Source organism: Eubalaena glacialis, chromosome 11, assembly GCF_028564815.1.
Source record: "Eubalaena glacialis isolate mEubGla1 chromosome 11, mEubGla1.1.hap2.+ XY, whole genome shotgun sequence".
In the NCBI taxonomy this organism is placed as follows: Eukaryota; Metazoa; Chordata; class Mammalia; order Artiodactyla; family Balaenidae; genus Eubalaena; species Eubalaena glacialis.
The window spans coordinates 94,925,063-94,950,757 of record NC_083726.1 but is presented as its reverse complement, the minus strand read 5'-3'; positions in this window follow the sequence as shown (position 1 = coordinate 94,950,757).

Below are 25,695 nucleotides of genomic sequence, written 5' to 3'. Positions count from 1 at the left end.
AAAACAAACCCAAAACAATTAAGAAAATGGTAATAGGAACATACGTATTGATAATAACCTTGAATGTAAGTGGATTAAATGTCCCAACCAAAAGACACAGGCTGAATGGATACAAAAACAAGACCCCTCAAACTCTTCCAAAATATTGCAGAGGGAGGAACACTCCCCAACTCATTCTACGAGGCCACCATCACCCTGATACCAACACCAGGCAGAGATGTCACAAAGAAAGAAAACTACAGGCCAATATCACTGATGAACATAGATGCAAAAATCCTCAACAAAATACTAGCAAACAGAATCCAACAGCACATTAAAAGGATCATACACCATGATCAAGTGGGGTTTATTCCAGGAATGCAAGGATTCTTCAATATACGCAAAACAATCAACGTGATACATCATATTAACAAATTGAAGGAGAAAAACCATATGATCATCTCAATAGATGCAGAGAAAGCTTTCGACAAAATTCAACACCCATTTATGATAAAAGTCCTGCAGAAAGTAGGCATAGAGGGAACTTTCCTCAACATAATAAAGGCCGTATATGACAAACCCACAGCCAACATTGTCCTCAATGGTGAAAAACTGAAACCATTTCCACTAAGATCAGGAACAAGACAAGGTTGCCCACTCTCACCACTATTATTCAACATAGTTTTGGAAGTGTTAGCCACAGCAATCAGAGACGAAAAAGAAATAAAAGGAATCCAAATCGGAAAAGAAGAAGTAAAGCTGTCACTGTTTGCAGATGACATGATACTATACATAGAGAATCCAAAAGATGCTACCAGAAAACTACTAGAGCTAATCAATGAATTTGGTAAAGTAGCAGGATACAAAATTAATGCACAGAAATCTCTTGCATTCCTGTATACTAATGATGAAAAATCTGAAAGTGAAATTAAGAAAACACTCCCGTTTACCATTGCAACAAAAAGAATAAAATACCTAGGAATAAACCTACCTAAGGAGACAAAAGACCTGTATGCAGAAAATTATAGGACACTGATGAAAGAAATTAAAGATGATACAAATAGATGGAGAGATATACCATGTTCTTGGATTGGAAGAATCAACATTGTGAAAATGACTCTGCTACCCAAAGCAATCTACAGATTCAATGCAATCCCTATCAAACTACCACTGGCATTTTTCACAGAACTAGAACAAAAAATTTCACAATTTGTATGGAAACACAAAAGACCCCAAATAGCCAAAGCAATCTTGAGAACGAAAAATGGAGCTGGAGGAATCAGGCTCCCTGACTTCAGACTATATTACAAAGCTACAGTAATCAAGACAGTTTGGTACTGGCACAAAAACAGAAATATAGATCAATGGAACAGGATAGAAAGCCCAGAGATAAGCCCACGCACATATGGTCACCTTATCTTTGATAAAGGAGGCAAGCATATACAGTGGAGAAAAGACAGCCTCTTCAATAAGTGGTGCTGGGAAAACTGGACAGCTACATGTAAAAGTATGAAATTAGAACACTCCCTAACACCATACACAAAAATAAACTCAAAATGGATTAAAGACCTAAGTGTAAGGCCAGACACTATCAAACTCTTAGAGGAAAACATAGGCAGAACACTGTATGACATAAGTCACAGCAAGATCCTTTTTGACCCAGGTCCTAGAGAAATGGAAATAAAAACACAAATAAACAAATGGGACCTAATGAAACTTAAAAGCTTTTGCACAGCAAAGGAAACCATAAACAAGACCAAAAGACAACCCTCAGAATGGGAGAAAATATTTGCAAATGAAGCAACGGACAAAGGATTAATCTCCAAGATTTACAAGCAGCTCATGCAGCTCAATAACAAAAAAACAAACAACCCAATCCAAAAATGGGCAGAAGACCTAAATAGACATTTCTCCAAAGAAGATATACAGATTGCCAACAGACACATGAAAGAATGCTCAACATCATTAATCATTAGAGAAATGCAAATCAAAACTACAATGAGGTATCATCTCACACCGGTCAGAATGGCCATCATCAAAAAATCTAGAAACAATAAATGCTGGAGAGGGTGTGGAGAAAAGGGAACACTCTTGCACTGTTGGTGGGAATGTAAATTGATACAGCCACTATGGAGAACAGTATGGAGGTTCCTTAAAAAACTAAAAATAGAACTACCATATGACCCAGCAATCCCACTACTGGGCATATACCCTGAGAAAACCATAATTCAGAAAGAGTCATGTACCAAAATATTCATTGCAGCTCTGTTTACAATAGCCAGGACATGGAAGCAACCTAGGTGTCCATCATCGGATGAATGGATAAAGAAGATGTGGCACATATATACAATGGAATATTACTCAGCCATAAAAAGAAATGAAATGGAGGTGTTTGTAATGAGGTGGATGGAGTTAGAGTCTGTCATACAGAGTGAAGTAAGTCAGAAAGAGAAAAACAAATACAGTATGCTAACACATATATATGGAATCTAAGGGAAAAAAAAAAAAAAAAAAAAAAGAGGTCATGAAGAACCTAGTGGCAAGATGGGAATAAAGACACAGACCTACTAGAGAATGGACTTGAGGATATGGGGAGGGGGAGGGGTGAGATGTGACAGGGTGAGAGAGTGTCATGGACATATATACACTACCAAATGTAAAATAGATAACTAGTGGGAAGCAGCCGCATAGCACAGGGAGATCAGCTCGGTGCTTTGTGACCACCTAGAGGGGTGGGATAGGGAGGGTGGGAGGGAGGGAGATGCAAGAGGGAAGAGATATAGCAACATATGTATATGTGTAACTGATTCACTTTGTTGTAAAGCAGAAGCTAGCACACCATTGTAAAGCAATTATACTTCAATAAAGATGTTTAAAAAAAAAAAAAAAAAAAAAACAAGACCCATATATATGCTATCTAGAAGAGACCCACTTCACACCTAAGAACACATACAGACTGAAAGTGAAGGGATGGAAAAAGATATTCCATGCAAATGGAAATCAAAAGAAAGCTGGAGTAGCAATACTCGTATCAGATAAAATAGACTTTAAAATAAAGACTGTTACAAGAGATAAGGAAGGACACTACATAATGATCAAGGGGTCAATCCAAGAAGAAGATATAACAAGTATAAATATTCATGCACCTAACATAGGAGCACCTCAATATATAAGGCAAATGCTAGCACCTCAATATATAAGGCAAATGCTAACAACCATAAAAGGGGAAATCAACAGTAACACAATAATAGTAGGGGACTTTAACACCCCACTTACACCAATGGACAGATCATCTAAACAGAAAATAAATAAGGAAACACAAGCTTTAAATGACACTATAGACCAGATAGATTTAATTGGTATTTATAGAACATTCCACCTGAAAGTGGCAGAATACACTTTTTTCTCAAGTGCACATCGAACATTCTCCAGGAAAGATCACATCTTGGGTCACAAATCAAGCTTCGGAAAATTTAAGAAAATTGAAATCGTATCAAGCATCTTTTCTGACCACAAAACTATGAGATTGGAAATCAATTACAGGAAAAAATCTGTAAAAAAAAAAAAAAAAATCAAATACATGGAGGCTAAACAGTGCACTACTAAATAACCAAGAGATCACTGAAGAAATCAAAGAAGAAATTTAAAAATACATAGAAAAAAATGACAACGAAAACACAAAGACCCAAAGCCTATGGGACACAGCAAAAGCAGCTCTAAGAGGGAAGTTTATAGCAATTCAATCTCACCTCAAGAAACAAGAAAAATCTCAAATAAACCTTACGCCTAAAGCAACTAGAAAAAGAAGAACAAAGAAAACCCAAAGTCAGTGGAAGGAAAGAAATCATAAAGATCATAGCAGAAATAAATGAAACAGAAACGAAGAAAACAATAACAAATGTCAACAAAACTAAAAGTTGATTCTTTGAGAAGATAAACAAAATGATAAACTTTTAGCCAGACTCATCAAGAAAAAAAGGGAGAGGACGCAAATCAATAAAATTAGAAATGAAAAAGGAGAAATCACACTGACACCACAGAAATACATAGGATTATAAGAGACTGCTACAAACAACTATATGTCAATAAAATGGACAACCACGAAGAAATGGATAAATTCTTGGAAACGTACAATTTTCCAAGACCGAACCAGGAAGATTTAGAGAATATAAACAGACCTATCACAAGTAATGAAATTGAAACTGTAATTAAAAATCTTCCAACAAACAAAAGTCCAGAACCAGATGGATTCACAGGGGAATTCTATCAAACATTTAGAGAAGAGCTAACACCTATCCTTCTCAAACTCTTCCAAAAAGTTGCAGAGGGAGGAACACTCCCAAATTCATTCTATGAGGCCACCATCACCCTGATACCAAAACCAGACAAAGATATCACAAAACAAGAAAATTACAGACCAATATCATTGACGAACATGGATGCAAAAATCCTGAACAAAATACAAGGAAACAGTATCTAACAACACATTAAAAGGATCGTACACCATGATCAAGTGGGATTTATCCCAGGAATGCAAAGATTCTTCAATATATGCAAGTCAATCAATGTGATAAACCATATTAACAAATTAAGGAATAGATGATCTCAATAGATGCAGAAAAAGCTTTTGACAAAATTCAACATCCATTTATGATAAAACCTCTCCAGGGAGTGGGCATAGAGGGAACCTACCTCAACATAATAGAGGCCATATATGACAAACCCACAGCAAACATCATACTCAATGGTGAAAAACTGAAAGCATTTCAACTAAGATCAGGAACAAGAAAAGGGTGTCCAATCTCGCCACTCTTATTCAACATAGTTTTGGAAGTCCTAGCCATGGCAATCAGAGAAGAAAAAGAAATAAAAGAAATACAAATTGGAAAAGAATAAATCAAACTGTCACTGTTTGCAGATGACATGATTCTATGCGTAGAAAATCCTAAAGATGCCACTAGAAAACTACTAGAACTAATCAAAGAATTTGGTGAGGTTGAAGGATACAAAATTAATGCATAGAAATCTCTTACATTCTCCTACACTAATAATGAAAAATCAGAAAGAGAAATTAGGGAAACAATCCCATTTACCATAGCAACAAAAAGAATAAAATACCTAGGAATAAACCTACCTAAGGAGGCAAAAGACTTGTACTCAGAAAACTATATATAAAACACTGATGAAAGAAATCAAAGATGACATAAACCGATGGAGAAATATACCATGTTCTTGGATTGGAAGAATCAATATTGTGAAAATGACTATACTACCCAAAGCAATCTACAGATTCAGTGCAATCCCTATTGAACTACCAATAGCATTCTTCACAGAAGTAGAACAAAAAATTTTACGATTTGTATGGAAACACAAAAGACCCCGAATAGCCAAAGCAATCTTGAGAAAGAAAAAGAGCTGGAGGAATCAGGCTCCCTGACTTCAAACTGTACTACAAAGCTACAGTAATCAAGACAGTATGGCACCGACACAAAAACAGAAATATAGATCAATGGAACAGGATAGAAAGCCCAGAGATAAACCCACGCACCTATGGTTAACTAATCTATGACAAAGGAGGCAAGGATATACAATGGAGAAAAGACAGTCTCTTCAATAAGTGGTGCTGGGAAAACTGGACAGCTACATGTAAAAGAATGAAACTAAAACACTACCTAACACTATACACAAAAATAAACTTAAAATGGATTAAAGACCTAAATGTAAGACCAGACACTATAAAACTCTTAGAGGAAACCATAGGAAGAACACTCTTTGACATAAACCACAGCAAGATCTTTTTTGACCTACCTCCTAGAGTAACGAAAATAAAAACAAAAATAAACTAATGGGACCAAATTACCCTTAAAAGCTTTTGCACAGCAAAGGAAACCATAAACAAGACACAGAGACAACCCTCAGAATGGGAGAAAATATTTGCAAATGAAGCAACGGACAAAGGATTAATCTCCAAAATATACAAACATCTCATGGAGCTCAATATCAATAAAACAAACAACTTAATCCAAAAATGGGCAGAAGACCTAAATAGACATTTCACCAAAGAAGACATACAGATGGCCAAGGGGCACATGAAAAGATGCTCAACATCACTAATTATTAGAGAAATGCAAATCAAAACTACAATGATGTATCACCTCACACCGGTCAGAATGAAGGCCATAAAAATCTACAAACAATAAATGCTGGAGAGGGTGCAGAGAAAAGGGAACCCTTTTGCACTGTTGGTGGGAATGTAAATTGATACTGCCACTATGGAGAACAGTATGGCGATGCCTTAAAAAAATAAAAATAGAACTACCATGTGACCCAACAATCCCACTACTGGGCATATACCCTGAGAAAACCATAATTCGAAAGGACGCAACACCCCAATGTTCATTGCAGCACTATTTACAATAGCCAGGGCATGGAAACAACCTAAATGTCCAACGATAGATGAATGGATAAAGAAGATGTGGTACATATATACAATAGAATATTACTCAGCCATAAAAAGGAATGAAATTGGGTCATTTGTAGAGATGTGGATGGGCCTAGAGTCTGTCATACAGAGTGAAGTAAGCCAGAAAGAGAAAAATAAATATCGTATATTAATGCACATATGTGGAATCTAGAAAAATGGTACAGATGAACCTAGTTGTAGGGCAGGAATAGAGACGTAGACGTAGAGAACGGACATGTGGACACAGGGGGGAAGGGGAGGGTGGAACGAATTGGGAGATTAGGTTTGACATAAATACACTACCATGTGTAAAATAGATAGGTAGTGGGAACCTGCTGTATAGCACAGGGAGCTCAGGTCGGTGCTCTCTGACAACCTAGATGGGTGGGATGGGGGGTGGGAGTGGGAGAGATCCAAGAGGGAGGGGATATAAGTATACATATAGCTGATTCACTTCATTGTACAGCCAAAACTAACACAACATTGTAAAGCAATTTTACTCCAATAAAAAAAATAAAAAATAAAAAAGTGAAGATATCTTAAGGGACATTTCAGACATCAAATGGAGTAACATTCACATTATAGGGGTCCCACAAGGAGATGAGAGTGAGAAACGTCCAGAAAATTTTTTTGAATACTGTCTGAAAATGTCTCTAATCTGGGGAAGCAGAATTCCAGGTCCAAGAAGCCCAGAGATTTATAGAAAGATAAAGCCAAAGAGACACACATCAAGACACACTATAATTAAATTATAATTAAAATGGTAAAAGTTAAGGATAAAGAAAGAATCCTAAAAGCAGCAAGAAAACAACAACCACCACAACTCATTACATACAAGAGAAACCCCAAAAGACTATCATCAGATTTTTCGGCAGAAACCTTACAGGTCAGAATGGAGTGGAATGACATATTCAAAGTGCTGAAAGTAAAAAACTTCCAAACAAGAATTCTCTACCCGGCAACGTTATCATTTAGAATGGAAGGAAAGAATAAGAGTTTCCCAGATAAGCAAAAGTTTAAGGAGTTCACCAACACTAAACCAGCCCTATAAGAAATGTTAAAGGGATTTTTTTAAAATAAAAAGAAATAGCATTAATTAATATTAAGAAAAACCTGCAAAAGTAGAAATCTCACAGGAAAGGGTAAATATATAATTAAAGTAGTGGATCAATTACAAATGAAGGACAAGCAAGACGAAGAGCAGAGGCTAAAGGAGGAGGAGGAGAAGCGAGAAAGAGGAAGAGGAGGAGGAAGATGCTGCCGCTGGCCAGGCCAAGGATGAGCTGTAGGGGCCACACTGCCGCCTCCAGGGCTGGACTGAGGCCTGAGTGCTCCTGCTGTAGAGCCAGCAGCGCCAAATAATGGCTCTATGAGACTGGAGAACTTTCATTTTTTTCCAGGCAGGTTCCAATTTGGGGTAGATTTTGTTTTTGTTCTCCCCCTCCCTTTTTTTTTTTTAAGTTTTTTTTGTTTTTTGTTTTTTTTTAACTGGTGTTTTGTCTCTGATTCTCCTTCACCCCTCACCCCTGGCCTTCATCTTTCTTGATTTGACATCTTTGCTTTCTGCTGTCCCCTCATCTCCCCAGATCCCTTAGTTCCCCTCCAACTTGGGGACTCAGGGTGGGGTGTGGCATGGAGGAGAAGTCCCAGGCCCAAGATTCCATCTGCTCTCCTTCCTGGATCCCACAGGGGGGTAGGAGAAGAGGGTGGCATCACCAGCTCCCCAGCACTGAGAAAGAATGGGGCTCCTAAGGCCTGAGCTCTGACCTCCCTCTCTCCTTTCTCCCCTACCCCCAGGACTGGGCCAGTTCCGAGTGGGGCAGGGGGTTCTAGCTTGGCTCATACTGAGAATGTAAGAACTACAAATGAAATTTCTATTAAATTAAGTTTTGTGTCAAAAAAAAAAAAGCATGAAGCTTAAAAGACAAAAGTAGTAAAACTAACTAAACTTACAATAATCAGTTAAGGGATATAAAATAAAAAGATACAGCATGTCATTACAAGTTTAAAATGTGGGGCGGGGGAGTAAAAATTTGGGGTGTGTTCAATTTAAGTTGCTACCAACTTAAAACAGACTGTTATTTACATAGAATGTTACATGTGAACCTCACAGTAGCCACAGGAAGAATCTGGTAAACACACGAAAGGAAATGAGAAAGAAATCTAAACACAACGCTAAAGAAAACCACCAAAACACAAGGGAATAGAAAAAAGAGAAGAATAAAGGAGCAGAGAGGAACCACAAAAACAGCCAGAAAATAATTAATATAATGGCAATAAGTACATATCTATCAACAATTACTTTAAATGTAAATAAACTAAATTTGCCAATGAAAAGACATGGAGTGGCTGAATGGATGATAAAATAAGACCCATCTAAATGCTGCCCACAAGAGACTCATTTCAGAAGTAAGGATACACAATGACTGAAGGAAAAGATATTCCATGCAAATGGAAATGAAAAGAAAGCTGGAATAACTATACTCATATCAGACAAAATAGACTTTAAAATAAAGACTAATAAAACACAAAGAAGAGCATTATATAATGATAAAAGTGTCAACTTAGCAGATGATATAACATCTATACATGTACATGCACCAAACATTGGAGCACCAATGTTATATATATAGCAAGATATATAAAGCAAATTATTAACTATTTAAAAGGAGAAACTGAAAACAATACAATAATATTCAGAGACTTTACTACTCCACTTACATCAGTGGATAGATAATCCAGGCAAAAAATCAATAAGGAAACACTGACCTTAAGTAACACATTAAACTAGATGAACTTAATAGATATAAACAGAACACTGCATCCAAAAGCAGCAGAATACATATTCTTCTCAAGTTAACATGGAACATTCTCTAGGATAGACCATATACTAGGCCACAAAACAAGTCTCAATAAATTCAAGAAGACTGAAATCATATCAGGCATCTTCTCTGACCACAATGGTATGAAACCAGAAATGAAGCACAAGGAAAAAAGGGGGAAAAAACCACAAAAACATGGAGATTAAACCACATGCTACTGAATAACCAAAGGGTCATCAAAGAAAACAAAGGGGAAATCAAAAATACCTAGAGACAAATGTGAACAGAAATATAACATACCAAAACGTATAGGATGTAGAAAAAGCAGTCTGAGAGGGGAAGATCATAGCAACACAGGCCTACCTCATGAAACAAGAAAAATCCCAAATAAACAGTCTAAATTTACACCTAAAGGAACTAGAAAAAGAAGAACATATGAAGCCCCAAATCAGTAGAAGGAAACAAATAATAAAGATCAGAGAGGAAATAAATGAAATAGAGACTAAAAAATAAAAATAATCAATGAAACTCAGAGGTGGTTCTTTGAAAAGATAAACAAAAATGACAAGCCATTAACAAGACTAATCAAGAAAAAAGAGAGAAAACTCAAATAAATAAAATCATAACTGAAAGAGAAGAAATTACAAATGATACCACAGAAGTACAAAGGATCATAAGAGACTACTGCACACAATTATATGCCAATATACTGGACAACTTAGAAGAAATGGATAAATTTCTAGAAACATGTAATCTTCCAAGGTTGAATCATGAAGAAATAGAAAATCTGAATAGGCCAATTACTAGTAAGGAGACTGAAACAGTAATCCAACAAATAAAAACCCAGAACCAGACAGCTTCACTGGTGAATTTTACAAAATATTCAAAGAAGAATTAATACCTATCCTTCTAAACTCTTTCAAAAAACTGAGGAGAAGGGAAACAAAGCCAGCATTACCCTGATACCAAAACCAGACAAGGACACCACAAAAAAGAAAATTATAGGCCAATATCCTTGATGAACAAAGATGCAAAAATCCTCGACAAAATATTAGCAAACCAAATTCAACAATACATTTAACAGCTCATACACCACCATCAAGTCAGATTTATTCCAGTGATGCAAGGATGGTTCCACATCTGCAAATCAACAAGTGTGATACATCACATTAACAAAATGAAGGATTAAAAATATGATCATCTCAGTAGATGCAGGAAAAGCATTTGACAAAATTCAACATCAATTTATGATAAAAACTCAACAAAGTTGATACAGAGGGAATGTACTTCAACATGAGAAAGGCCAGATGTGACAAACTCTCAGCTAACATTATACTCAGTAGTGAAAAGCTGAAAATTTTCCTCTAAAATCAGGAACAAGACAAAGATACTCACTCTTGCCACTTTTTTAATCAACATAGTATTGAAAGTCCTAGCCACAGCAAGTAGGCAAGAAAGAGAAATAAAAGGCATCCAAATTGGAAAGAAGAAGCAAAACCACCACTATTTGCAGATGACATGATACTATATATAGAAAACCAAAAACAAAACAAAAAAAAACAGACAGAACTAGTAAATGAATTCAGTAAAGTCACAGAATAAAAAAACCAGTAGAGATCTGTGATGTTTCGATACACTAAAAACATATCATCAGAAAGAGAAAGTAAGAAAACAATCCCAATTTCATCAAGGAGGTGAAGACCTTTACACTGAAAACCTTAAGACACTGATGAAAGGAATGGAAGAAAATACCAAAAAAATGCAAAGATATTCTGTGCTTATAGACTGGAAGAATTAATATTGTTATAATGCCCATATGACCCAAAGCAATCTACAGATTCAATGCAATCCCTATCAAAATGCAAATGGTATGTCTCACAGAACTAGAAAAAATAATTCTAAAGTTTGTATGGCACCACAAAAGACTCTGAACAGCCAAAATAATCTTGAGAAAGGTGAACAAAGCTTGAGGTATAATGCTCCCTGATTTCAAACTATACTACAAAGCTATAGTAATCAAAACAGAATGGTACTGGCACAAAAACAGACATATAGCTCAATGAAACAGAATTGAGATCCCAGAAATAAACCCATATGTATATGGACAATTAATCTAATACAAAGGAGCAAAAAACATACAATGGAGAAAGGACAGTCTCTTCAATAAATGGTGTTGGGAACTCTGGATGGACACATGCAAAAGAATAATACTTTCCACTATCTTACTCTATACACAAAAATTAAATAAAAATGGATTAAAGACTTGAATGTAAGACCCAAAATCATAAAATTCCTAGAAAAAACATGGGCAGTAACCTCATGACGTTGGCTTTAGCAACGTTTTGTGGATCTCACCCTGAAGGCAAGGGAGACAAAAGCAAAAATAAACAAACGGGATTACATCAAACTAAAAATATTCTGCACAATGAAGGAAACCATCATCAAAACAAAAAGGCAACCCACTGAATGGGAGAAGATATTTACAAATCATATATTCAAAGAGATGTAATATCCAAAATATATAAATAACTCACACAACTAAACAACAAAAAAACTGAACAACCTGATTAAAGAGTGGGCAGAGGAGCTGAATAGACATTTTCCCAAAGAAGACATGCAGATGGCCAACAGGCACATGAAAAGGTGTTCAACATCACTAGTTATCAGGGAAATGCAAATCAAAACCACAGTGAGATAGCAACTCACACCTGTTAGAATGACTATTATCAAAAATACAAGAAATAACAAATGTTGGAAAGGATGTGGAAGAAAGGGAGCCCTGGTAAACTGTTGGTGGGAATGTAAATTGGTGCAGCCACTATGGAAAACAGTATGGAGATTCCTCAAAAATTTAAAATAGAACTTCCATATGTCCCAGCTATTCCACTTCTGGGTATTTATCTGAAGAACATGAAAACACTAATTTGAAAAGATGTATGCACCCTTATGTCCATTGCAGCATTATTTACAATAGCCAAGATAGGAAACAACCTAAGTGTCCACTGATGGATGAAAGGATAAAGAAGATATGGTATATCTATATACAATGAAATGCGATCAGCCATAAAAAAGAATGAAATTCTGTCATTTGTGACAACATGGATGGACCTTGAGTGTAGTATGCTAAGTGAAATAAGTCAGATGGAGAAAGACAAATACCATATGATTTCACTCATATGTGGAATTAAAAAAAAAAAAACTAAACAAAACCAACCAACAAACAAAATAAAAAAGTAAATTCATAGATACAGAGAATAAATTGGTGGTTACCAAAGGGGAAAGGGGTTGAGGTATGGGCAAAATGGATGAAGGGGGTCAATGTATGGTGATGGATGGTAACTAGATTTGTGGGGCTGATCACTCTGCAGTGTATACAGATGTTGAACTATAATGTTGTGCACCTGAAGTGTATAATAATAATTTTAAAAAAGATCTATAAATGGCCAATAAGTACATGAAAAGGTACTTATCACTAGTCATTGGGGATATGAAAATTAATACCACGATGATATCTCATACCCACTAGAATGGCTAAAATTAAAAGGACTAAAAATTCCAAGTGTTGGTGAAAATGTAGAACAACGGGAACTCTTGGTGGTGGGAGTGCGAAATGGTACAGCAACTTGGAAAACAGTTTGGCAGTTTCTTATTTAAATACAAACTTATCAAACCATCCAGAAATTTCACTCACTCCTAGGTATCTACTCAAGAGAAACGAAGCACATGTCTATAAAAAGACATATTGAAATAATCACAGCAGTTTTATTTGTAAAATCTTGGAAAACAACCCAAATTACCATCTACAGTAAAATGAGTAAATATATTGGAGCATATTCATAAAATGGAATCTTAGCAATGGAAAGGAACACACTGATACAGACAACAACATGAATAAATCTCAAATACATTACCCTAAGTGACATCATCCAGGTACAAAAGATTATATACTGTATCATTCCATTTCTACAAAATTTTAGAATTGGCAAAATTAATCTATGGTGAGAGAAATCACATCAATGATTGTTGGAGAGTCATAAGGAGGGGAGAGAGATTGTAAAGTAGTACAAGGGAATTTTCCAAGGAGATGGAAATATCCTACATCTTGGTTGGGGAGGTTATTACACGTTGTATATATTTATAAAAAGTCATCAGATTATATACTTACATATGTGAATAGTACTAATATACAACTTATAACAAGATAAATTTGATTTTAAGTGGATAGGCACAATATTAAATATGTTGTTATATGTATATGAATTTCATCAGAAATACACATAAAAATTTATGTTCGAAGACTGAGATTGTCATAGTGGATCAAAAGTCAAGACCCAACTATATAACTGCCTATATGAAGCCCACATTAAATATAAAGACACATGCAGATGAAAAGTAAATGGATGGACAAAGATATACTATGCCAAAACTAATCAAAAGAAAGTGGGACTAGCCATACTAATTTCAGACAGAGCACACTTCAGAGCCAGGAAAGTCATCATGGGTCAAGAAAGACATTACATAATGATAAAGGTATCAGTTCTTCAAGAATAAAATCCTTAGTGTGTTCTGTGCTTAACAACAGAGCATCAAAATATGTGAGGCAAAATCTGATAGAACTGCAGGGAGAATTAGATGAGTCCACTAATATAGTTGGAGACCTCAAGAACCCTCTATTAGAAATGGATGGATCCAGCAGGCAGAAAATGAGTAAGGACATTCTTGAACTCAACAAATATCATCAATCAACTGGATATAATTGACTTCTATAGACTACATCATCCAACAACGGCAGAATACACATTCTTCTCAAGTTCACGTGGAACATTGACCAAGATAGGCCACATTCTGGGACATAAACTATACCTTAACAAATTTACAAGATTAGAAATCATACAAGCCTGTTATCAGACCACAATGGAATTAAACTAGAAATCAATAACTGAAAACTCCAAAATACTCCCTAATGATTAAACAACACATTTCTAAATAAAACATGTGTCAAAGAAGAAATCTTAAGGGAAATTTTAAAAAATTTTTAACTAAATGAAAATGAAACCTCAATTTATCAAAATTTGTGGGATGCAGTGAAAGTGGTGCTTAGAGTGAAATTTATAGCATTGAATGCATATATTAGTAAAGAAAAAAGATCTAAAATCAACCATCTAGGATTCCATCTTAGTAAGCTAGAAAAAGAAGAGGAAATTAAATCCAAAGAAGCAGAAGAAAAGAAATGGTAAAAAGTGAAGCAAAAATCAATGAAACTGAAAAGAGGAAATCAATAGAGAAAAACAATGAAATCAAAAGCCAGTTCTTTGAAATGATCGATAAAATCAACAACCCTGTAGCCAGGCTAACTGAGAAAAAAAGAGAGAGGACACAGAAATGAAAAACATAAATGAAAAAAGGACATCACCACAGATCTCATGGACCTTAAAAGGATAATCAAAAATACCATGAACAACTCTATGAGCACAAGTTTGATAACCTAGATGAAACGGACCAATTCCTTGAAACGTACAATCTGCCAAAACTCACACAAGAAGAAATAGGCAATCTGAATAGGCTTATATCTACTTAAAAAATTGAATTGATCTTTTCCACTTTCTCTTACCCCTTGTGCAAGTGGTGCCAGCAACTAGAGGAACATCTGGGTTTCAACTCCCACTGTCTATGGCTAAGTATTGAATATCAGAACAAAGCACAATGTCCATGGAGGACCCTGAATTCATAGGCACCATTCCAGGGGGTAATCCAGGGACAGCAAACCATTGGAAGCATGGACCCATCGTGAATCAGATGCAGTCATCCCTCATACTGGCCCAATCATCTGCAAAGACTCAGTCTTACTAGGGCTGCTGACTTATGGGTCACCTGAATTTAATCCACCTTAATGGATGAAGGATTAAGTAGACAAGAGGCCTCCATTTTAGGGCCAATCTGTGTCACCAGAGGTTTTCTTATGTTGCTAAGGGTGTTCTGGTGCCTTACTAGGCAGCTTGGGTTTTATGTGTGAATCATAATGAATCAGAATTTTGTTCTGATCCAGTTCAGCAGTTATGCCTCTGAGTCTGAGAGTTTCAGGTGGACACCTGGAGACACCCATCGCACAGCTGGACTGCAAATTATGTTGTGGAGGGAAACTCTACAATTCATTCTCTGACTGGTTCCAAAAAGGAAAAGGAAAACAGGATTGTACAGCATTTAGTGTCACCAATTAGCAAAGTCACGGGGCTGGACCAGTCATTCCCAAACTGAATATGCACAAACTCAAGTGCAAGTGGCCTCTTTTAATTATTTGGGAATAATGCGCCTCAGGGAAGCAAGTGCTCTCAACCTTGTGATCTGAGCAAGGTTCAGGAGCTGGAGCGGTTTGGCTGAGTCACCGCTGGCTGCATGACCCCACGCACATCACCTGACCTCCACATGCTTCAGCTGGCCCAGCTGTAGAGATGAATAAATGCAGCCCGGAAGGCCCTGAGGGGCAGAGACAGCCTTCTGCACACTACTTCCCTGGGGCAGCTTCTGGGGGTACAGGTTAGATCCATTAGGGGCAGGGAGACCCTGAGAGGGACTCTCAGGGTAGCCTCATCTAAAAGCCACCTCTGGAAAGGGGACCCTTGCCTCCTCTGTGAGTAAGAGTATATACTGGCCAAAAACTTTTTGAAGCCTTATAACTATTCATACATTTTGATTGTATGATTTTCCTCCAGTGAATTTATTCTTAGAAAATAATCAGAGATGTACACAAACTTTATGTTCAACAATGTTCATCACAACATTGTCTTTAATAATGGAAAACTGGAAATTATCTAAATGTTAAGCCATAAAGCATTATTAAATAAAATACAGTACGTCTATATGTTGGAATAGTGGACAGCTATTCAAAAAATCACTATAGCAGAATAATTAATGACCTGGGAAAATGTCCACAATAAAATAGTAAGTAGAAAAGGATTATGAAAAAATGTGAGAATAATCCAACTTATTTAAAACTATACATACTGCCACACATATAATAAATGGCTGGAAGGATATACACTAAATTGTTAACAGTTTAGTTTCTGGGCCTTAGAATTATGAGTCCCTTTTTTATTCATGATGTTTCCTGTAGGTTCCAAATTTTTCACAATGAACATGTGTTCTTTTTGCCATAAACATCAATTCCCTGAGTCTCTATTAACTGGGACTGTCGTGTATGGGGCCAACCTGCACGCATACCTATGGAGCAAATGAATACAGTGACATGTCTGTGAACTGAGACTTGAGCAATTCCAGCCCTGGAGGCTCTCCGGCCTGGGAACAGAGTGGGATTTTTGTTTGAGGAGCCTGAGCCTGGAAGAATGATGACTCTGTGGGTGGTTTCACAGATCCTCAATGCACGTGGCTTCCAGCCCTGACTGCCTAAAATTTTGGCTTGCTGACCAAAACTGAAGAGTGAGTTTGCCTAAGCAGTTAATTACCCTGCATAAGCCCATGGTTTACTCTGTATCCATTTAATATATATTAAGCAATACCTGATCCTGTTCACCAGGAAGTTATGTTCCAAAGGAAACCTTTCTTTCAAAGTTAAGCAAACATTCTTGGTCAGGGGCCTTAACAACTGGGAATCATGCAGCTAACTTCTTAAGCATCAAATCTACACGAAATGTCCTGAGTCACAATTCCACGGTTGGCTGGATGGTAATCTCATTGTGATGCACCCTGCGTGGGAACAAAACTTTTCAAATGGCACATCTTCCTTTGAGAAGAAAGCTGTCTCCTCCATAATTCATGCTGGGAAGAAAACAGGTAATTTATGGGACAATCAGAGCCCAGGATCCATAGAGTTTTCAAGATGATATTCTGAACCAACACCATCATTCTTAATCCCCTTTACCAAAGCCAAGAGGCCGGGGCAGTAGATAACCTCACCATTCCTGATACCTGGCTTGGGATGCGTTGCTTAGGGCAGCAGTGAGCATGTGCTTTCCCTAAGCAAACTTGTTGAAGATGGCCCAGGGGCATGCCCAGTAAAGAGGGAAGGCAGTCGGAAGTATATTTTAACATTGTTACGGATAAATCACAGTGTGAAATAGGAATAATATTATCTCTATTTCACGTAAAAGAAATCAAATAATCAATCAGAATACTAATTTATTTAGCATTTACTTTGTGTCAGGTACCGTTTTAGGCACTGGGGAAACAGCAGTGAACATAAACAGGTAAAGTTCTTGCCCTCGAAAAGCTTACATTCTATTGAGAGGAAACATTAAACAGATATATAATATATTGAGTGATAATTGATATGAAGAAAAATCAGGCGGGGAAAGGACAGAGAGATTGAGGGAGGTGCAACTCTACATGGAGTAGTACCGAGGGGAGCTTTCTCTGATAAGCTGACATTTGAGGAGAGACACAAAGGCGACGAGGAAGTGAGACATGTGAATCCTTGCAGGACGAATGTTTGAAGAAAAGAGAGAAAGTGCAAGGTTTTAAGGGGCGTGCATGTCATGATGTGTTAGAGGATCAAGAGAGGTAACAGTGTAGCTGAAAGCCATGGTGAGGACTTTGGCCTTTGCTCTGAATAAGAAGAGAAACCATTGGAAGGTTCTCAGTGGAGGAATGACACGATCTGACTTACCTGAATGTGAAGGGTGGGCATGGTGATGGATGGGAGCAGGGTAACCAATTAGGATGCTATTGCCATCATCATAGTGATCATGGTTTGGACCAGGCTTGAAAGAATGAAGGTGTAAGAAGTGGAGCAATTTCAAAGGAAGATATGAAAGGACTGGCTGATTGCATGTTGGAGGCAAGAGGAAAAGATGAACAAAGGTAACTGATTGGCCCAAGCAGCTAGAGGAATGAAGTTATTTTCAGAGATTAAGAATGGGGTGGGAGGAATTCACAGATAAGCTTTGGATATACAATGGATTGTCATTCACAATAGCTATATTCTACAAAGTCATCATGAACACTGAATTAGTGAATACTGAACCCTTGCTCCTAGGGAGAATATAGAGTTGGCTTCCAGCGAGCCCCTGATTACAATATTTTTGTCAACTGATCAAAACATGACCTTGATTACAATCTTTTTGTCAATGGACCAATACATGACCTATGCTTCTGTTTAAAGACACCTCATGTTGTGCACCATGCTTCCCTTTCATTTCACACTATTCTCTGGCATCAACTCTATCTTAAATTGGAAACCACTCCCACTAAAGGCACTAAAATCTCTTATTTCCCATACTCAGTGATCTCTGTTCACTCATGGTTCTACCACAGCATTCGTTTTGCCAGTTGGTGCTGCATTTCATTATGTCGTTGTGTCTTTTGTCTCTTTATGTCCACAACACTCAACTCTCCTGTCTCCCTTCTGCTTCTCTGATCACTCTGCCCAGTATATCCTTCTGGTCTCTCCCTTATATCGCTTTGCTTAAAGCCAGGGCACTTGTTTGTAACAGTCGGTTGCATGGAAAGTGACAATAACATAGAAAGTCCAGGGAGATTGGAGGAATCAGCTGAAAAATGGGCAGGAATAGAAGAAAGCAATACAGTGAGACAACAGGCAAAATCAAATCCCCACACTTGCTCAAAATGAGCTCCTATCACTGCTGCTGAACTTTGGATGCCACAGCTCACGGTCACAATGCAGTTGGTGCAGATTCAGGATACATTTGCTGCAGTCTTGATATGGCTGCCTTGGCTGACTTTGCAACCAAAATTCTTTTTTCCCTGTCCCTTTGTTTCCACTCCATATTACAAATTCAGTGTTGCTGAGCTTGAATGCTCAAACCTAGTTCAAGTCCCCTCACTCTAGGTGCAAAGGGGATGGGAAAGTGAGTTTCTGGATCTTTTGATTTCTAGAGTAAGTGGTAGCCTTTGCCTGATACCAAGACTCATGTAGTAGAAAAGCGGATCACTTTTTAGCTATCTAAAATGACATGTATCTACTTCAAAACTTCTTTAATTTCCTCAAGTTAAAAAAAAAAAAAGATACCTTACTTAATATATGTTGTTTATTCATTATCATTGAACTCATTGCCAACAGCATGATCACTCATTCCTGAATGAAGCTTATGTAACACATGTGTTTTCTCCATAGAGCTCATCACCCCATTCTTGCGGAACAGAGCAATGCTAGACAGTGCTTCAGCACAGTGCTTAGGAATCATTTTAAACAGTGAAATTACCAAGAAAAGCCCACAAATTTAAAAAATGTGGTATTAAAGAGATCACTAAAGGATGCTTATTTGCATTGTGGGAGCTGATACAAGAAGCCAGAGTGTTGCCATGTGACCTTAGTTGGAACGTGCATGTTGGATGACTCAAATTTTTTGCAGCTTTGCACATGTCTACAAATGATTGAGAAGGCACCATGACTATTGATTTGGGGAGTCACAAATAAATGTTAGCAAATAGACAAATTTGCAAATATGGAATCCTCGAACAATGAGGGTTGACTGAATTAAGATTAAGAGACCTATTGTTCATCCCCGTGGAGATGTGAAAAAAGAGTTGGATTCTGGGGGATTCCAGGGGAAACACTGGGGCTGCAGGTATTGATTTGGGAGTCATTGCCATGTATTTAAATCTATATCTGTAGTTAGTGGAAGACTGAATGAAATCATCCAGGGGGCATAGAAAAAGGACAGAGAAGTTCCAGAGACTGACCCCTGGGGCAGTCCAGTGAGGAAGTGCCTGCAAAGAAGACTAAGGAAGAGTGGCCAAGTGGAGTAAGAAAAGAACCAAGAAAGAGTTGTGTTGCAGAACGAGGGAATCCAGGATGGGTCAAATGCTGCTGAACGTTGTATCCCATGAGAGAACCTTTAGAATTGACCTTCAGATTAGGCAAGATGGAGGTCACCGGTGATTCTAATGAACAATTTCATTGGAATAGTAAAGATAAATGTCTGAATGGAATGGATCAAAGAGCAAGTGTACAATCCTTTCCAGGAGTTTTTATGTGAATGAGAGAAAAGAAATAAGGTCAAAACTAGAGAAGGATGTAAGATCAAGGATTCTCTTTCAAGGGAGCTATTACAGTAGATGTGTTGCTGAGGGGAATTAACCAATGGAGAGGGAATTGTCGATGATAAGAGAAGGGACAATCGCAGGTGGTCCTCTCTGTAATTGTAGTAACTCATTTAACATCACATTAACTGTATGTGATCAGTACTACTACTATCTTCATCTATGGATGAGAAAAATGAGGCACAGAAAGGCCAGAAACTTGTTCATGGTCAGCCAGTGAATAAGAGGCAGACCAGGAGGCCAATCAGGGCCTTCTAGAATGGGGGCCCGTGCTTTTAGCTGCTGTGCTGTACTTCTGCAACTTTAGATTTCAGTCAATTCACATGTAGTGATTACCTTGTATCTAGCAGCCACCAACCAAGGTTGAATGGGGAGAGGAAGAAAGAGTGAAGTCCCAGACTTCTGCCTCTCAGCTTCCCACACTTTTGGCAACATCACGCTTTGTCCTCAGAGGTGAGCCAGGAAAATGCTGCTGCTGCAGTTTGAGGAAAACCCATGAAGTCTGGGTCAGTGCTCATACCTGATGCTTCTAGAATGTGTCTCACCTTCAGAGATGCTACGAGGTCAATTTTGCAGCACATGGGAAATAAAATTCATTCCTTGGGGTCATTTCCAAATCAAGAATTTAATTAATTTTCTCACAAACTTCTCTGGCTCTTATTTTGGTCCCATATGAGAGATTTCTGAGAAAACAGCTCAGCTCTTCCCCAAATGTATGCAGCTTGGCATCCCTTGGACCCTGTCTACTGCCGTTAAATAAATCACTTGTTGCTAAATAGAGCAATTTATTCCCCTGACATCAACATGGCCCTCTTGGTTTATTTTAAAATATATCAACTAACTTGCCACAACTGCCATTGCTTTTAATGTGTCTGACACATCCAATTTCGATAGCTCAGTGAAAATGTCCTGTAATAAAATAGAGAGAGGCAGGCAGAGAAGACGAGAAGTCGGTGTATAGGCACACCCTTGGAAAGACAGCAATGAAAAGGCTTGTTCAGGTGGGATTCAGGAAAGGGTCTTCCTGCCAGCAGCATGGGAAATGAATTAGATTATATGGAAATATCTCTTTCTATATATTCTCTTTATAATATTACCCCCTCCCACAGTGTTATTTTAGCTAATGGAATCTACCCTTTCTCCCAAACTTTGTCACAAGAAGTAACACCTGCCTAATATCTTTAATTTTTCATTTCCAAGAAAATATTTACTCAGGAATGTAATCGTGTTATTTTAACAAAGTAAAGAATTCTAGAATGTTAGATGTGTGTCATCCATATCTTCATTCCACAAACGAATAAATCCAGTGATTCGGTGCTACCATACTCTGGGCATTGTGATAAACATCAGAATCATAAGAATTAACAAGACCAGTTCTGACCTCAGTGGCTTTGCAGTCTCATGAGGATGGTTTCTCTCTACAGGCAAAGGTAGAAGGAGGTGGTCCAGTTGTAGTTCCACTGCTAACTAACTGTGATCACTAACACAACTGACTTCAATTCCTCAAAATTGAAAGGATATTAAATATTACCTTGGAAGGATATTAAATACCTACCTTTAGGATTACTAGGGGGATTAAAAGTAATACCATATGTTAAAGCATTGTAAAACTTGATGCAAATCTTGGTTCTTCTTAACTAAACTCAAAATACACTACGATTATTGCATCTCCATCTATAGCTTTCAGGCAACTGATTCGGTTGCCAACCATCTACAATCCGTTACTAATGTTTTTATAGGGAAGCTATCGGCATTGAAAATAAGGTGTTAGGAGATCACAATGATGATATTATTTTGCCTCAACAATTATAGAGTCTACTATAATATTCATCTGGATGCCTGGTAGTTTCCTCAAACTCGACAGGTCACAAACATACTCACTGTGAAGAATTTTCCCTCCCTGCTAATGGACATCTACCCTCTCTTCCAAATTAGAATCTTGAGATAATCCTTAATAACTCTCCCTGTATTGGTCTAAAATCCTGGACCTCTAACTCAGTAATGTCTCTTGGGCTGTCCATGCTTCTTTGTAGACCACCAGTGCCCTGACACAGGCCTTCTCTTGGGTGGATATTTGCAGCAACCTAACTGAACTGGCCTTCCTGTTGATAACTTCTTCCTCTCCAATCCAGCCCTCACTCTGCCTCTAGTTACTTTTCTGAAACGAAACATGATCATGTTCTGCTTCCTGTAAAAGCTTTTGCTGGCCTCCCATTGCTCTTAAGATAATAACATGGACAGTTTCATGGCCTGGCTCTTACTACTCCTCCGGGACACACCAGCCACTGCAACTTTGGCCATTCCATGAACACAGTTCCTTTTTTCTTGTCTCTCTTTGTTTGCCTTCACTCTGCCTGAGATTTCAAATGCTTATTCTCCCTGAGCCCTTTCCTCGGCCACTTCTAACTTCCCATTCAGTTCTTCAATGCCGTTTCCTCTGTGCAACCTCTTTCCACACTTTGGACATGGAACCTTCCATACTTTAACCCTAGTATTTACTACATTGTGTTGAAATATACATTGGTCCATCTCACTCTGGAAGTGTGAGCTTCTCAAGAATAGTGGTTATATTTTGTCTTTGTATCTCCAGTGCCCAGTTCAGTGCTTGAACGAGTGTGTGACCTTGACAGATGTTTTATGGATACATAAATGTAGGAAGAGGCAGAGCTTGTCTTCATTTTCTCCCATCCCTCAGGCATTTGTCCTAGATCTTCATCTTCTGAGAGCTGCCTAGCTTTCCTCCTGCCTCTGCCTCTCCTACTTCTACTTTAATTATTTAACGACACTGCTACATTTCCATCTCTCCTCCAGCATGACTTGTCCTACATCTTCTGTTTGTTTTTCAGTGCACGGGATAGCCCATGGGCTGAGAGGATGGATTTTAGAATCAGACTGTGTTGGTTCAGATCGTATAAGCTGTGGGATTTTGGGCAAATTGCTTAACTTTTTCATGCCTCAGTTTCCTCATCTTTAGACTAGAGATAATTAAAATATATCATAGCGTTACAGGAAGATTAAAAGTTAAAACATGTGCAGCATGTAGTATCCGTTGGTGCACATTCAGGGAATGTTAGATGCTACTAGTATTAGCTCAGCTGTGAGTGCTCCAACTGTGCACTCCTCTCCTTTCTCCTCCAAGCTCCTTCTTCTGGGCTCCATAGAATACCTCTCTTAGCTAACCTTTCCCCTCCCATGAGTTCTTTTTTACAGAGCATGTTCCACTTTATCTCCCATCCTCCAGACACAGCACAATTATTTTCTTAATTAAAAAAAATTTTTTATTTTGTTTTTATTTTATTTTTAAATTTATTTAAATTTATTTTTTACAATTATTTTTAACTTAAAGAAGTGATTATTGAGTCACGGACAGTTTAAATCAGATAGACAGTAGAGTCTGGACAATCACGGATGGGCATGGCCTTCACAGAATAGGCCATCACACTGTGTTGGATTGGCTGCCCGCATAGCTCACTCACTGAGCCAGCCCAGGGTCTTTAAAGGTGACACTAGAGGAACAAGATCGTGTGGGGCACAAGGTCAGTCTCAACTTCGTAGAATAGTACATCCAATATTTGTGTGTTTGTCTATATGCATGTCCACACATCGCTGGATTATTTTAAACCAAGAGAAGGCACATACCACAAGGTACAGGTCAAACCAATAGCACAATGTTGAAACTACTGAAAAGCAGGTAAATTGTCATGTGTTGGGTATCTTGAAGCCAGAAAACTGGGCCCTGCAATTATGAAGTGAGTTTGAACTGGTGATAGAAAGATGCTTCTCATTTAAAATTTCCTGAGCTTATACTTGTCTGTAATTCTTCATGTAACCAAATTAAGGAGGGGTTTCGGGGAGGGATGGAGTGGGAGTTTGGGGTTAGCAGATGTAGCTATTATACATAGAATGGATAAACAACAAGGCCCTACTGCATAGCACAGAGAACTATGTTCAATATCCTATGATAAACCATAATGGAAAAGAATATTAGAAAAAGAATATATATATGTGTATAACTGAATCACTTTGCTGTACAGCAGAAATGATCACAACACTGTAAATCAACTAGACTTCAATTAAAAAAATTCAGATGCAGAGAAGGCTCTGCTGCCACGTCCTTTTTAATTCAGCATTCAGTTATATCTCTACCATGTGAAGGTTGACTTGAAAGGGAGGCCAGGACTTGGTTCCGTAGGGTGTCCTGTGCTACACTGAGCCTATTTGGTGCTACCCTCCTAGCTGCCCTCAATCAGCCATGCTGGAGGAAGGAGAACATGGAGCTCCCTTTGGTAGAAGAACATTTTCTTCATTCCCACTTTACTTCTCTTGCTTGAGCAGGTCGATATGCATGCTAGCAGCCCAAATTGCAGTGCCTAGCAAGCAATTTTCGTAGAAGTGCGTTCTTTCTACACTAATTCTAGATTCTCTAGATGCAGCAATATATGTATTACTCCCAGCAACCTTCCTGTCCAGACTCACAACAGTTTTCCTCCACTGAGTAGACATGCCAAGATGAACCTTGCTTCTCGCCTGCCCCATTCTACTTCCTGTAGAGTTATATACAGGACGTTTACCTATAGAGGAAGAATGAGAAGATTTGATGGGAACAGAAGGGAGAAGGGGAAGGTTGACATGGGGACTGACTGACTCAGAGCATAGCTCTCATGTAAAAGGGGATGGTCACCCGTTTTTCCAGATGAGAGCAGCCCATATCCTGGTGTAAGGACAAACTGTGAGAGTGAGTCAAAGTTTTCCCCTAGTTTCTTACGTTAGGCTGTCCACAAACTGATTCTGAGAATGGCATGTCAAGGGAGTGGCCCAGATGCAGTTAGAAAAATTCCTTAATAGACTTTTCTTTGCTTTAATAATGGTATTATCTAGTTTATGTGTGATGATGGAATTTTGTTTCTATATTGTATTATTAGGTATGGCATTACTCTCTAGTTTTTATGTTTACAAATATAAAGTTAGGGGCTGTATGAGGCTCTGACAGTCTACTAACATACTTGATAGGAAATTCTGTACCTTTTTGAATCTCTCTCCTCCCTTGACTTCTGAAACATCATTCTTTTTTTGTTCTCACATTAGCTCTCTGATTTTTCTTTTTCACTTCTTTTTGGCTTCTCTTGCTAGATGTTCTTTGGGGCTCTACCCTTGATCTTCTTCTCTTCTTAATGTCTATTCTCTGTCTTTCAGCATTTATTTACTTCTTTGGTCTCTCTGTCATGTTATGTCTTGATGACTCTTACATCTTCTATCTCTAGCCCTGACATCTTTCATGGACTCTAGAGCCTTATATCCAACTGTCTAACAGATACTCTTTCCCAGATGCCTCTTAAAGAACTAAAACTCAGTATGTACAAGAATAAACTTATCTTTTACTCCCCCCCTATAGCCTACTCCTTCAGTATTCCCCAG